This window comes from Oncorhynchus kisutch, unplaced genomic scaffold (assembly GCF_002021735.2).
Source record: "Oncorhynchus kisutch isolate 150728-3 unplaced genomic scaffold, Okis_V2 Okis06b-Okis10b_hom, whole genome shotgun sequence".
In the NCBI taxonomy this organism is placed as follows: Eukaryota; Metazoa; Chordata; class Actinopteri; order Salmoniformes; family Salmonidae; genus Oncorhynchus; species Oncorhynchus kisutch.
In genome coordinates, this window is record NW_022261983.1 from 11,272,290 (window position 1) to 11,285,511 (window position 13,222).

Below are 13,222 nucleotides of genomic sequence, written 5' to 3' on the forward strand. Positions count from 1 at the left end.
TCACACTCGCACACGCACACTCACACTCGCACACGCACACACGCACACACACACATGCACACTCACACACACATGCACACTCACGCGCACACACACAGAAATATAAATAATATACTCAACTAGAAGAAAGAAAAAATACAAAGAAAAAAATTTCTTTAAAGATCCCAGACTTTAGACAAGTTAAACACACCAGGCAGAAGGCTACAGAGGTTAAAGGGCAATCTGTAGTACACCTCCCCATTGTTCCTGTAAACAGACAAGGGATAAGGGTGGAGAAATGCAGCCACTCACAAACACCTCACCATTGTTCCTGTAAACAGTCAAGGGATAAGGGTGGAGAAATGCAGCCACTCACAGAGAGTCATGGCCACAGACCGACCATCCACTAGGACACAATGCTTTAAAAAATAATCATAAATAAAATAGAATGATTGTTCATGTAGGGGTGAACAAAATGTAACAATAACTGGGAAAAACAAGCTCACACTTCAGTCTCTGACCGGGCAACATGAACAAGGCATTCGCGGGTCTCGTTATCTTTTTTGACACTTTAGTGACGTAACCAGTGAGAAACAACCTTGACCGGAGGGAACAGACCAGATCAGGCTGATATAGAGGCCATGCTGCTATAGGGAACAGACCAGATCAGGCTGAAACAGAGGCCATGCTGTTTTTAGTGAACAAACAGAACTATGCCCTTCAGCTAGGGAAGGCAGGTGATGCAGTAGGGGTGTGTGTGTGTGTGTGTGTGTCTGTGTGTACTCAGAGCATTCCTCCAGGATAGAGAGATGAGTCCTGACAGGCAGGCACCTGACAACGCACATTACTGCATCACTGTTATGACCCGCAGTGTTCAGACCAGACTCTTCTACTGCCCTGACCTCACCCCTATAGTCACCCCAGGCTGCTGCTATAGGTCACACCGGGCCGCTGCTATAGGTCACCCCGGGCCGCTGCTATAGGTCACCCCGGGCCGCTGCTATAGGTCACCCCGGGCCGCTGCTATAGGTCACCCCGGGCCGCTGCTATAGGTCACCCCGGGCCGCTGCTATAGGTCACCCCGGGCCGCTGCTATAGGTCACCCCGGGCCGCTGCTATAGGTCACCCCGGGCTGCTGCTATAGGTCACCCCGGGCCGCTGCTATAGGTCACCCCGGGCCGCTGCTATAGGTCACCCCGGGCCGCTGCTATAGGTCACCCTGGGCCGCTGCTATAGGTCACCCCGGGCCGCTGCTATAGTCACCCCGGCCCGCTGCTATTGTCACCCCGGGCCGCTGCTATTGTCACCCCGGCCCGCTGCTATTATAGGTCACCCCAGGCCGCTGCTATAGGTCACCCCAGGCTGCTGACCTGAAGGAGAGGGGCACTACAATAGAAATCAGGTTGGCTAATAGAAAGAGCTGCAGTGCTTCAGTGAAACATGTGAAAGTCAACCAGGAAACATAGTCACACATGAAAATGATGCAACATGCAATGCTGAAATCTCATCCTAATAAGGGTCCCTACAAATCAATATGTACCACACACAGACCTACATGCATAGTACACAAATACTGCCTCAACCCATCACCCATGTACTGACCTGCTCCACTGCTTCAACCCATCACCCATGTACTGACCTGCTCCACTGCTTCAACCCATCACCCATGTACTGACCTGCTCCACTGCTTCAACCCATCACCCATGTACTGACCTGCTCCACTGCTTCAACCCATCACCCATGTACTGACCTGCTCCACTGCTTCAACCCATCACCCATGTACTGACCTGCTCCACTGCTTCAACCCATCACCCATGTACTGACCTGCTCCACTGCTTCAACCCATCACCCATGTACTGACCTGCTCCACTGCTTCAACCCATCACCCATGTACTGACCTGCTCCACTGCTTCAACCCATCACCCATGTACTGACCTGCTCCACTGCTTCAACCCATCACCCATGTACTGACCTGCTCCACTGCTTCAACACATCACCCATGTACTGACCTGCTCCACTGCTTCAACCCATCACCCATGTACTGACCTGCTCCACTGCTTCAACCCATCACCCATGTACTGACCTGCTCCACTGCTTCAACACATCACCCATGTACTGACCTGCTCCACTGCTTCAACCCATCACCCATGTACTGACCTGCTCCACTGCTTCAACACATCACCCATGTACTGACCTGCTCCACTGACAATCCCTGTATCTGATCTGATGACGCGGCTGTCTCTTCCTTTGTGTACTCCAGTCAGGCTTCACTCCTTCCAGATCTCTCTCCTCCTAGCTCTGCTCTCATAACACATTTAGAAAGTCTCGGTTGAGGATGGGTGGTGGAGGGGAAAACCACAGATTTTGACTGCCGAGGTTTCCTGGTAGCAGGCAGCAGTGTTCAGCCCAGCAGAGCCTTCGACCTCGTTCTCGCTCTCTCTCCGAGGCTCCGCCCCTCTGCCAGTCGAGGCACAGCCTCAATCCACTTCCTGTTTATAATGCCCTTACCTGCTGTTGTCTCCACGGCAACCACACTCTTGCTGCTTCTGTCTCCGTGGTTACCAACCCCCCCCCCCTGCAAGGCAAGCGGACGACACTACTTCCTGTCTGTATGAATGTCTGAGGGCTGCAGAGGCATCAAGCGCGTGTGTGTGTGTGTGTGTGTGTGTACATTGCAGAGGAATCAAGTGTCAGCCTTCAATCAGAAGCTTTGCACGCATGCTACCACATGCCCTCTTCCCTGGTCTACGCCACATGCCCTCTTCCCTGGTCTACGCCACATGCCCTCTTCCCTGGTCTACGCCACATGCCCTCTTCCCTGGTCTACGCCACATGCCCTCTTCCCTGGTCTACGCCACATGCCCTCTTCCCTGGTCTACGCCACATGCCCTCTTCCCTGGTCTACGCCACATGCCCTCTTCCCTGGTCTACGCCACATGCCCTCTTCCCTGGTCTACGCCACATGCCCTCTTCCCTGGTCTACGCCACATGCCCTCTTCCCTGGTCTACGCCACATGCCCTCTTCCCTGGTCTACGCCACATGCCCTCTTCCCTGGTCTACGCCACATGCCCTCTTCCCTGGTCTACGCCACATGCCCTCTTCCCTGGTCTACGCCACATGCCCTCTTCCCTGGTCTACGCCACATGCCCTCTTCCCTGGTCTACGCCACATGCCCTCTTCCCTGGTCTACGCCACATGCCCTCTTCCCTGGTCTACGCCACATGCCCTCTTCCCTGGTCTACGCCACATGCCCTCTTCCCTGGTCTACGCCACATGCCCTCTTCCCTGGTCTACGCCACATGCCCTCTTCCCTGGTCTACGCCACATGCCCTCTTCCCTGGTCTACGCCACATGCCCTCTTCCCTGGTCTACGCCACATGCCCTCTTCCCTGGTCTACACCACATGCCCTCTTCCCTGGTCTACACCACATGCCCTCTTCCCTGGTCTACACCACATGCCCTCTTCCCTGGTCTACACCACATGCCCTCTTCCTGGTCTACACCACATGCCCTCTTCCCTGGTCTACACCACATGTCCTCTTCCCTGGTCTACACCACATGTCCTCTCCCTGGTCTACACCACATGTCCTCTCCCTGGTCTACACCACATGTCCTCTCCCTGGTCTACACCTAGGGTTGCACATTTTGGGGAATATTCAGAGGTGGAAATGTTCCGTGGGAATTAACGGGAATTAACTGGAATACGTGGGAATTAACTGGAATACGTGGGAATTAACTGGAATACGTGGGAATTAACTGGAATACATGGGAATTAACAGAAAAATATGCAAGTTAATATTTATACCATTTAAAAATATGTTTATTTGCATTGGATATATTTACCATATCATGAGGACAAACAAACATTTTACCTCATAAGAAGACAATAGCAAATGATTAAGTACTTCCATAGAAGAAAAGAAGAAAAAGAATTTAGTTACGAATTGAACTTTAATTAAATGGAGTTAACTCTTCACATGGGATGATTTCACTGAACAACAAAAGGGAATATTGAATGATCCAATGCATCTCCCAAAAATGTTTTCAACATGCATCTGTAAAATGATATTCTAGAAACTAAACCTTTGGTTGTCTTCCTCTCAGGCTTCCATGTCTTCTCCTTGGACCTCCTCAATGTCCACCTCTTGAACATCAGACTCTGAGGCCTCATCTTCACTGTCACTTTCCAACCTTGTTAAGGATGGCTCGTTGTCAGGCTCAAAATGCCTCAAAATTGCCTGGATGGCCACCAACTACTTACCCTTGTATTAGTCAGCCTGTTGCGTGCTGTGGTGTGTGTGTTCCCAAACAAGGACCAGCTGAGCTCTGAGGCGGCTGATGTTGGTGAGATTTGGAGAATGATGTAGTCAACAGGAAAGAGCCTCATATCCACAAAGTCCCTTCCTCCAGGAGGCTGACATGTTGGCACGACTGCCATATTGCATCTCCATCACAAAGCCCTTGCTTGGAAGTGTACTTCGCCAGACTGCCAAGAACCATGCCCTCACCCACGTCAAGGTGGCAAGACACGGTAGTGATGACACCATAGGCCTTGTTGATTGCTGCACCAGACAGGATGCTCTTGCCAGTATACTTTGGGTCCAACCTGTACGCTGTGGTGTGTATGGGCAGAAGTCTTCATGCTTTTTGATGTATTTCAGAACTGGAGTTTCCTCTGCTTGGAGCAACAGTGAAGTGGGCAGGGCAGTACGGATTTATTCTCTTACATCTACAAGCAGAGTCCGAACATCAGACAGGATGACATGGTCTCCCTCAATCCGTGCAATGGCTACTGCTATAGGTTTCAGGAGTTTCAGGCTGTTTACCACTCTCTCCCAAAATACATCATCCAGGAGGATCCTCTTGATGGGGCTGTCCATATCGGCAGACTGTGACACGGCCATTTCTTGGAGAGACTCCTTCCCCTCCAGAAGACCGTCAAACATAATGACAACACCACCCCAACAGGTGTTGCTGGGCAGCTTCAATGTGGTGCTCTTATTCTTCTCACTTTGCTTGGTGTGGTAGATTGCTGCTATAACTTGATGACCCTTCACATACCTAACCATTTCCTTGGCTCGCTTGTAGAGTGTATCCATTGTTTTCAGTGTCATGATTTCCTTGAGGAGCAGAATCAATTCATGAGCAGCACAGCCAATGGGTGTGATGTGAGGGTAAGACTCCTCCACTTAAGACCAAGCAGCCTTCATGTTCGCAGCATTGTCGGTCACCAGTGCAAACTCCTTCTGTGGTCCAAGGTCATTGATGACTGCCTTCAGCTCATCTGCAATGTAGAGATCGGTGTGTCTGTTGTCCCTTGTGTCTGGACCATGAGCTGTTGCTATCGATAAGGAGTCTGATTCATCATTTTCATCTCGAATAGAAATAGAGGAACTTTTGTCAGAGGTTGTGAGCCCTGGGGGAACTTTATGCACTTGGCCAGATGATTCTGCATCTTTGTTGTATTCTTCACATATGATTTGGCACCGTATTTGTCCAGTTGGTAGTTTAATCTTCCCAATAACTCGTCACAATTCCACACAATTCCATGTACAGATAAATTGTTAAGTAGTTAAATTAAAACAACTCCTTTGTAAGATAAATGTTATGAATTTTAACATGTATGGAAAGAGGTGAATTAACACTCCTCAGTTAACAGGCTCAAGCAAGCTAAAACCCACATGGTAGCAAAAACTAACTAGCAGAAATTGTTAACAAGTTAGAAATGATTTAAACACATTATGCTATAGGCTACCATTTACTAGTTAACAAAAAAAATAATGTCATAAAATATATTCACCCCACCCAGTATTGTAATCAAAACCTACCAGAAAGCATGTAGTTGTTGGCTCAGACAGTGTAGTAGTGTGGGCTCAATAGCATCTCATTAGTGTACAAGATCTTGAGAACCAGAAGTACATGTGAGGGAAGAATGCACTGTGCATGCAGAAGGAAAGTTTAACTAAAATATGCCACAAGACTTAGAATCCCTTATGTGTATCCCACAAAAAAAGGTCCACTGTTATTTTTTTATTTTACTAGGCAAGTCAGTTAAGAACAATTTTTTTTTTTCAATGACGGCCTAGGAACAGTGGGTTAACCTCCTTGTTCAGGGGCAGAATGACAGATTTTTACCTTGTCAGCTAGGGGATTCGATCTTGCAACCTTCAGGTTACTGCTCTAACCACTAGGGTACCGGCTAATTCTTCCCGATCGACGCAAGACGCCCTCTTCCCGATCGACGCAAGACGCCCTCTTCCCGATCGACGCAAGACGCCCTCTTTCTTACAAGCAGTCCTCTTTCTTACAAGCAGTCCTCTTTCTTACAAGCAGTCCTCTTTCTTACAAGCAGTCCTCTTTCTTACAAGCAGTCCTCTTTCTTACAAGCAGTCCTCTTTCTTACAAGCAGTCCTCTTTCTTACAAGCAGTCCTCTTTCTTACAAGCAGTCCTCTTTCTTACAAGCAGTCCTCTTTCTTACAAGAAGTCCTCTTTCTTACAAGAAGTCCTTTGAGCAGTGAAAAGCCATCGCTTGCCGGTCCCTGATTTGGAAAAGACTGAGAAACACTGCACTGTTTATTCACCACAAGTAACACATTAGATAAGATACCCACTTCACCTGCTTTTCTTGGTACACATTGTACAGCATGTGACAAATCCTGACTAATATAGTGAAAGTATATCAGTAGTTTCCTGATGTCAGAGAAATCCAATCCAACATAGGTTGGCAGCCAAATAGCTTGATCTAATAACACCAGCCATGTTACGGAACAACATCCGTCTAGCTGTAGTGAGTAAATAAAAGTCTGTTTTAGTTTCCATGACAAGTGATGTTTCTGTTGATAGGCTGGTCTAAAACACACAAACACAGGGGCTGCAGCGGATACATACCCAAACATGTTTGTTGTTACCCAGCATCCTCCACTGAATGCTTGTATGGAAAGAAAATGGAAGCAGGAATAATTAAAAGCCAGACAAAGAGAGCTGTATATTTATGAGACACTGCTTCTGGGTGGCATGATGATGATCTGACAGGAAAGCAACCAGTACATGAAATATGTAGTAGTCCATTGGAAAGAAACTAAGAAAGCCCTCCCTCTGCTCCCACAAGCCCTCCCTCCCTGCCTCTGCTCCCACAAGCCCTCCCTCCCTCCCTCTCCATCTATGACCCCACTCTTCCTTCCTCTCGCTCTCCCTCCACTCCACCCTTCAGGCCTCAAGCGCGCGCTGCCTTAATGGCACCCGACATGGGGACCCAGATGTTAAGTTTACTACAAGCTCTACGCAAACTCAAGTCTGAGGATTACAAAATTGTTTTTTTTTTGTCACAAAAAAGGGGTGGCTCCTTGTAATACGCTCCATTCGACTGACTTTCTTACTACGTGAACATTTTGACACGCGTATCAGGCCTTCCACAGACGTGGTGGTCGCTTCGTTCCTTGATCGGATCTATACAGTATATAGGCTATTCATCAAAGAAGCCTATTTTGAATTTATAATCTCAGTGAATGTTCAAACAGTAAACCAAACAACAAGAACGTAATTTATTTATTTACTTATTTTGTACATAATGTTGCCACTACTGTCTCTTATGACCAAAAATCATTTCTACTGCGATTCAGGACTGCGATTACTCAGCACGGACTAGCAGAACCCCTTTATTCCTTTCAGGACCTTGACGAGCCCGACGAGAAGGATGCTTCCTCAGGAACAGGCCCCGATCACCGTGATCACCGTGAAGAGGCCGGAGAAAGAGGTGCCGAAGGTCCGGCTGCCTTCTGAGAATTCGCAGGCGATCTGATAAACACCCACTTCCCTCCATTCTGCTAGCAAACATGCAATCTTTGCACAATAAAATCGCAGAGTTATTGGGAAGATTAAACTACCAACTGGACATTAAAAACTGTAACATCTTATGCTTCACGGAGTCGTGGCTGAACGACAACATCAACATACAGCTGGCTGGTTATACGATGTAACGGCAGGATAGAACAGCAGCATCTGGTAAGACAAGGGAAGGCGGACTATGTATTTTTGTAAACAACAGCTGGTGCATGATATCTAAGGAAGTCTTGAGCTATTGCTCGCCTGAGGTAGAGTTTCTCATGATAAGCTGTAGACCACACTACCTACCGAGAGAGTTTTCATCTGTGTTCTTTGTAGTTGTTTACATACCACCACAGTCAGAGGCTGGCACTAAGACAGCACTGAATGAGCTGTTTTCTTCCATAAGAAAACAAGAAAACGCTCATCCAGAGGCAGCGCTCCTCGTAGCCGGGGACTTTAATGCAGGGAAACTTAAATCCGTTTTACCTCATTTCTATCAGCATGTTAAATGTGCAACCAAAGGAAAAATAACTCTGGACCACCTATCACAGCTCTCCCTCCTTTGGCAAATCTGACCATAATTCTATCCTACCGATTAATGCTTACAAGCAAAAATTAAAGCCGGAAGCACCAGTGACTCGGTCTACAAAAAAGTGATCAGATGAAGCAGATGCTAAGCTACAGGACTGTTTTGCTAGAACAGACTGGAGTATGTTCCGGAATTCCTCCGATGGCATTGAGGAGTACACCACATCAGTCACTGGCCTCATCAATAAGTGCATCGATGATGTCATCCCCACAGTATTATTCATTGACTACAGCTCAGCGTTCAACACCATAGTGCCCTCAAAGCTCATCAATAAGCTAAGGACCCTGGGACTAAACACCTCCCTCAGCAACTGGATCCTGGACTTCCTGATGGGCTGCCCCCAGGTGGTAAGGGTAACACATCTGCCGCGCTGATCCTCAACACAGGGGCCCATTAGGTGCTCAGTCCCCTCATATACTCCCTGTTCAATCATGACTGCACGGCCAGGCACGACTCCAACACCATCATTAAATTTGCAGATGACACAAGTGGTAGGCCTGATCACCAACAGCGATGAGACAGCCTATAGGGAGGAGGTCAGAGACCTGGCCGTGTGGTGCCAAAATATCAACCTCATCGACGGGGCTGCAGTGGAGCAGGTTGAGAGCTTCAAGTTCCTTGGTGTCCACATCACCAAAAAACTAACATGGTCCAAGGACACCGAGACAGTTGTGAAGAGGGCACAACAAAACCTATTCCCCCTTAGGAGACTGAAAAGATTTGGCATGGGTCCTCAGATCCTCAAAAAGGTCCTACAGCTGCACCATCGAGAGCATCCTGACTGGTTGCATCACTGCTTGGTACGGCAACTGCTCGGCTTCCAACCGCAAGGCTCTACAGAGGGTAATGCGAACGGCCCAGTGCATCACCGGGGCCAAGCTTCCTGTCACCCAGGACCTCTATACCAGGTGGTGTCAGAGGAAGGCCCTAAAAATTGTCAAAGACTGCAGCCAGCCATAGACTGTTCTCTCTGCTACCGCACGGCAAGCGTTACCGGAGTTCCAAGTCTAAGCCCAAAAGGCTTCTAAACAGCTTCTACCCCCAAGTCTTAAGACTCCTGAACATCTAATCACATGGTTACCCAGACTACTTGCAGTGCCCCCCCCCTCCCTCCCCCCTCCCTCTCTTTTACACCGCTGCTACTCTGTAGTCATCTATGCATAGTCTCTTTAATAAAACATGTACAAACTACCTCAAATAACTGGTGCCCCTGTATATAGTCTGCATGTTGACTCTGTATCCCCCTGTATATAGCCTGCATGTTGACTCTGTATCCCCCTGTATATAGCCTGCATGTTGACTCTGTATCGGTACACCCCTGTATATAGTCTGCATGTTGACTCTGTATCCCCCTGTATATAGCCTGCATGTTGACTCTGTATCGGTACACCCCTGTATATAGTCTGCATGTTGACTCTGTATCCCCCTGTATATAGTCTGCACGTTGACTCTGTATCGGTACACCCCTGTATATAGTCTGCACGTTGACTCTGTATCGGTACACCCCTGTATATAGCCTGCATGTTGACTCTGTATCGGTACACCCCTGTATATAGTCTGCATGTTGACTCTGTATCGGTACACCCCTGTATATAGTCTGCATGTTGACTCTGTATCGGTACACCCCTGTATATAGTCTGCATGTTGACTCTGTATCGGTACACCCCTGTATATAGTCTGCATGTTGACTCTGTATCGGTACACCCCTGTATATAGTCTGCATGTTGACTCTGTATCGGTACACCCCTGTATATAGTCTGCATGTTGACTCTGTATCGGTACACCCCTGTATATAGCCTGCACATTGACTCTGTACACCCCTGTATATAGCCTGCACATTGACTCTGTACACCCCTGTATATAGCCTGCACATTGACTCTGTACACCCCTGTATTTAGCCTGCACGTTGACTCTGTACACCCCTGTATATAGCCTGCACATTGACTCTGTACCGGTACAAGCTTGTTATGTTTTTCCCCAGGCTAAAGCCAGCTAGTCGGGCTGCCGGCAAGCTACTACTAGCAAGGGAAGGAGAATCATTCATAAGCAAATGCCAGTCTATAATACACTTTTGCGAAAGGATTATAAACCACAATTTGCAAAGACCAAGTCCCCTCTACTTTCACTGCACAAGACTGTGTGTGTTGAATGTCAGATCATCAGTTGAGATGTTTCACAGCACCCACAGTATGTTATGCATGGTTCATTTCTCTGACATCCTGCTAGCTCAGGCCCCATAATTCACTTCTGGGTCAAAGGTCAGGGTCGTGCTGAGTGTGTTGGGGTGTGGGAGGAAGGCAATGTTTAGACTGAATGTCTCTCTCCACCCTTTTTGATCTTTCTCATTATCTCTCTCGCTCTACCTCTCTCTCTCTCTCTGAACATTGTGAAATATGGTTTGCAACATACAGTCTACGTGATATTCAAGCATTTAAATCCCATCGGGGATAATGAATACTTTAGTACAGTGATGACAGAACACTGCAATCTATGAATGTCCATTATAGTACAGACACCCCAGCTGTTTCTCTTCTCTGTGTTCTGACTCACGTGACATGGATGTTGCATTTTGTCAAAGAGCATGTGTGTGTGTGTGTGAGAGTGTTGTAAACGTGTTTGAAAAGTCAATTCCCAAGCAGTGACCCCCGAGTTCCCACGGTGACTCACCAACAGCCTTCACACACACACACGTTCCAATCCATCCCTAAATATGTTCCTCTTTTCCTCATCATGTGACATCTGGTCAGGAAGACATTGTGGAATTCCAGAGCGTTTTCCCAACAGTATTCTTACCCTGGGAACGCCATGGAAACGCCGTGTTAACTTTGTCTGCTTCCCAAAGGGCACCCTATTCCCTATGTAGTGCACTTCTTTTGACCAGAGCCCATAGGGCGCATCACTATACAGGACACAGGGTGTCATTGGGGACGTGCACTCTAAATGTTAGGTGTTTATAGGTTACATCTAGGTTACTGACTGTGGTATATTTCTGGTTCATTAAGACCCAACATTATGGGGAGAGAAAGCCCTGAACACTAATCATGAGAAAGGCAACGAGTGGGTTTCACGGGGCTTTAACGTTCAGCTTCCTCTAAAACAGACAGATTTCCTCCACTTCAATCAGAGTTAGAGGCAAAACACACTTGGCTTGATTGAGTTGAAAGACAAGTGCTGTGGAGTTGTACTGTTGCTACTAAAATAAATGATTCCATCACACACACACACACACACACACACACACAGTGAGGAAATGACAGCAGTAACAGTTGCTGTGGGAGCTGTAACCTGAGTTACGAGGAGAAACATTCACTAATCTCCATTCATAAATAACACTGTGCGTTATGTTTTACAACCCTCTACTGAATACCTCATCCACTCCTTCAGATTACAGAACTCTACATTACTAACAGCCCAGCTTCATTAGAGGGAGTTACTGACCCTTCAGATTACAGAACTCTACATTACTAACAGCCCAGCTCCATTAGAGAGTTACTGACCCTTCAGATTACACCATGCAGCCCATCCAACCCCAGAGAAGGTGGTATCCCCCTCCTCCACCATGCAGCCCATCCAACCCCAGAGAAGGTGGTATCCCCCTCCCCCACCATGCAGCCTATCCAACCCCAGAGGTGGCATCCCCCTCCCCCACCATGCAGCCCATCCAACCCCAGAGAAGGTGGTATCCCCTCCCCCACCATGCAGCCCATCCAACCCCAGAGAAGGTGGTATCCCCTCCCCCACCATGCAGCCCATCCATCCCCAGAGAAGGTGGTATCCCCTCCCCCACCATGCAGCCCATCCAACCCCAGAGAAGGTGGTATCCCCCACCCCACCATGCAGCCCATCCAACCCCAGAGAAGGTAGTATCCCCCACCCCACCATGCAGCCCATCCAACCCCAGAGAAGGTGGTATCCCTTCCCCCACCATGCAGCCCATCCAACCCCAGAGAAGGTAGTATCCCCTCCCCAACCATGCAGCCCATCCAACCCCAGAGAAGGTGGTATCCCCTCCCCCACCATGCAGCCCATCCAACCCCAGAGAAGGTGGTATCCCCCTCCCCCACCATGCAGCCCATCCAACCACAGAGAAGGTGGTATCCCCCTCCCCCACCATGCAGCCCATCCAACCCCAGAGAAGGTGGTATCCCCCTCCCCCTCCCCCACCATGCAGCCCATCCAACCCCAGAGAAGGTGGTATCCCCCTCCCCCACCATGCAGCCCATCCAACCCCAGAGAAGGTGGTATCCCCCTCCCCCTCCCCCACCATGCAGCCCATCCAACCCCAGAGAAGGTGGTATCCCCCTCCCCCACCATGCAGCCCATCCAACCCCAGAGAAGGTGGTATCCCCCTCCCCCTCCCCCACCATGCAGCCCATCCAACCTCAGAGAAGGTGGCTGAAGCTGGGCAGTGGCACTCAGTCAGTCTGGACAGTCAGTCTGGAGCCAATAAAACCTACTGACCTGGATAGAGTGATGAAAGGATAACCTGAGGCCATGGGGGGGGGGGGGGGGGGGGGGCTATGGCAGCTAGGCAGGCTTGTTCTAGATGTTCATTCTACACAGGGTTACCCAGACTGGGTTTCTTCAGAGATCTGCCTCTTATCCCAGTCATTCCCCAGACTGTTGGACATAAGACCTGGGAATAAGAACAGACTAGAATAGCCTTCTTCAATCTTTTACAGTAGACTCCTCTAGCTACCGATGACATTGGAAGTTTCCAGACATCGGTGACCTGGGTTATATTACACTATTCAGAGATTTGCCAGTAGCCCCGGCTGCTAGTCCAGGCTGCTAGGGCCGTCCCGGCTGCTAGTCCAGGCTGCTAGGG

General features: G+C 48.8%; 1 protein-coding gene across 3 annotated transcripts in view; it reads right to left on the bottom strand.

Annotated features, from left to right (window-relative positions):
- The window catches only part of LOC109886612 (cdc42 effector protein 4-like), a 34,642-nt gene that overhangs the window by 5,373 nt on the left and 16,047 nt on the right, over nucleotides 1-13,222 (bottom strand). The window contains exon 1 of one of the 3 annotated variants that reach the window (XM_031814491.1): nucleotides 2,174-2,594. The exons of the other annotated variants lie outside the window; for them this stretch is intronic. The gene's annotated coding sequence lies outside the window, so the exon portion shown is untranslated. Of the gene's footprint in view, nucleotides 1-2,173; nucleotides 2,595-13,222 lie in introns of those variants that run through there. 3 annotated transcript variants of the gene reach the window in all.